Consider the following 2,959-nt stretch of genomic DNA (forward strand, 5'->3'; position numbering starts at 1 on the left):
TTATTTTATTTATTATTATTATTAGTTCTCTTGTTCTAGATTTAATGTGATTTTTATTGTATTATTTTATGATTTCTAAGTGTGAAATTTATGTCAATGTGTTTTTCTTGATATAAATTATTTTTTATTATTGGAATTGCTTTATATTTTAATTTAGTTTATTGTTGGGTTTATTGTTTATTTTTATCAATATTTATTTGTAGTGTTTTTATTGATCTTTTATCTATTTTATTGTACACTTTTTATTTTATTAGACCTTTATTTTCAGGTGGGCTTGTTTTAGTGGGTTTTAAATCTCTTTTGGGCCAAGCCTATCTAGTTTTGTGAAGCCCAACCGTTGGTTTGCAGCCCAGCCCCCTTTTCCCCTTAAATGGCATCGTTTTTTGCCAGCCTTAAGGCTTTAATCCTTTTTCTTTCCCCTGCCGCGCCACTGCTTCTTCTTCCTCTTCCTATTTTCATTTTTTCCTGTCTTTTTCCTCTGCAAATCAATAGGCGCAGCCCCTTTCTCTTCTTCTGGTATGGTTTTTCTTTTCCATTTTCTCTCTTTGATCTTTTGCTCTCTTCTTCTACTACGAAACCGTGCCTCCTTTTCTTTTTTCTAGTTTTATTTTTCATCTAGTTTTCTTCTCCCTGCAAATCAGCCCATGGTGCTATTCCTTGCTCTGTTCTATCTCTTTCCCTTGTCCTTTGGTATTCCAAATTTAGGTTGAGAAACCATTTGCATTTCGAGCATTTCTCCCCCCAACCCATGCTCTGTTTTAAGCCAAACTCGTGCCCTATATTCTTCTCCAAATCCGTGTGTCATGCATTCTGTTGTGTTCTATTTTTGGCCTTAACCCGTGCCCCTGTTTTGGTCCAAGCTGTGAGCTCCATTTTTGGTTTTGCTTGGTGGTGTGTTCTGTTGCAGTGATCGCCATTGTCGAGCGACTAGCCTCTTCTTTCAATCTGGTTAATCAATCCACCTTTCCTTTAATTTTTGCTTCAAATTCCCTCGATTCCGAGTCCTATTTTCAGTCTCAAAACAGTGCTTGTTGGTGAATTTACTTCAAGCTCGCTTTTGGCGTTAATCAAGTGCTTGTGCGATCTTCCAAAGTTTTACCTTTTCCTCATTGTAAGTAAATTTTTAAAAAATTTAATGAGATTTAAATATAATTTTACGTTAACATATTTTTTTGCAGTCTGTTTAGTTGTGCTGGACATTGGGTTTGAGGAGTGTGGATTTTTGGATCAGATTGGAGGTGGGGCATATTTGTGGAGTTTTGTTGTGATTGGGTATTTTACTTTGTTAAATATTGTGTCATAACATTCATTTTTATGTTTCATGCATTTTCATGGGTTAAGGACGAAAACTGAGTTTTCATATTAAGAAATGATTTTTGGGTGCGTGTGTATCACGACCCCAAGTCAAAATAGGGCATTATCTAGATAGAGCTCTTATGGTCACTTAGAAGCGGAGAAAACTAAGTGACGTCTCCTGAGTTATCGCTGGGCGACAACGAGATCGAATGAGATAGTAATGCTCTTGTGCAGACTCCGCAGCCCCTCTGCTGGTGAGGACTAGAGAGTGCTTGATCACAAATGTGCTGGGCACAGAGCTGGATATCGCTCTTTACAAAGTCACACTTACGATCATTACCCTTGGTGTGACGAAGGAAGCCAAGGTGTGTGGGTAGTTCTTATGGGAGATCATGGTACATACGGGATAATTGGATATATGGGCCATTTTATGAAAAAATGTTAGTTTTTTATAAATAAATACTTGGACCATTTTCTGAAAAAATGGTGATCTTACACTTGGGCCGTTTTCTAGAAAAATAGCAGTTGTTTCTTTAATGGACTCGTTTTGGACCAAATGGAATTTTTTACGTGCATTGGAAAAATGGTCATTTTCGGAGAAAATTATGGTTTTGATCTCATGCATGTTTTAGCATGTGCATCCATACATGTTGGTTGTCTAAATATGTTTTTATCTCTTGGATTGTTTAGTTGGTTACTTACTGAGACTCATAATCTCACGTGATAATTATACTACATAGTTCTATTTTATAGAATTGTAGATTTTGATGCAGATGAGAACATCGAGCATGAAGTTTCAGCTCCGCAAGAGGAGTGACTTGGAGTCGCTTGTTGGTTTTGGGATTTATTTTTCCTTTTTGTTTGTGTGTTTAGGTTTTGTATTATATTTTGCTGAATAAGTGTATAACCTTTTAAAAGGCTTTTATTTTGGTATATTTGTATTTAAAATTCTGGTATTTAATTGACTTCTTTTATTTATCCGCTACGATATTTGTTGTACACTTTTTGCATGTACACACACTTAGCACTTATCGTTTGAGGTGTGTGACATGTGTTGTCATCATTCCGGTGTCATGATTCCCGTCTTTCTGTATGTAGGAGTCGAGGGCAACACATAAATAGAAGGAAATTATTTTTGCCAATCCTTTTAAAATTAGATCTTAATATAGCCAACATTCAAAAGGCGTCCTGTGAGAAGAAGCAATTGCCATCTACCATGGAAATGCTGCCAGAAACACCAGTTTATAGTACCTTGGTTCAAGACTTCAGTGGTTGAGTCATTTACAAGCCTACCTTGATCTTGAAAGATAACTAAATTGAAATTGAAATGAAATATAAATAATAAATTGTGGTGGTATTAATCCTGATGTAACTAATGAAAGATATGCAAATGATAAGAAATTCAAAGAGAAAGGTCTGGAGCAAGTTTATTTGTCAGTGGAAAAAAAGATATATAAAGATTTTTCAATATTTTAACTACAAACAAAGTCATAGCCATGACTTGTTTGATTCAAAGTAACTATATATGTGGAAAAACACAAGCTAGCTAGCCATTTTTACGTTGCTAAGTAAATAATTTTGTTAATGGAAATCTAAGCAAAGCCCAAGTACATAAGATTCCTTACTCAAAATCCATCTAATAGCACCAACTCGTGTGTGTGTT

The 2,959-nt window shown here is 35.3% G+C and overlaps 1 long non-coding RNA gene across 1 annotated transcript; it reads left to right on the top strand.

Annotated features, from left to right (window-relative positions):
• Positions 1–282: 282 nt before the first annotated feature.
• Positions 283–2,281, top strand: LOC122303608. The gene is made up of 2 exons (XR_006240777.1): positions 283–1,111; positions 1,179–2,281. It is a non-coding gene; the product is annotated as an uncharacterized LOC122303608 (long non-coding RNA).
• The last annotated feature ends 678 nt before the right edge of the window (positions 2,282–2,959 follow it).

The sequence above is a fragment of the Carya illinoinensis genome, chromosome 3, assembly GCF_018687715.1.
Source record: "Carya illinoinensis cultivar Pawnee chromosome 3, C.illinoinensisPawnee_v1, whole genome shotgun sequence".
In the NCBI taxonomy this organism is placed as follows: domain Eukaryota; kingdom Viridiplantae; phylum Streptophyta; class Magnoliopsida; order Fagales; family Juglandaceae; genus Carya; species Carya illinoinensis.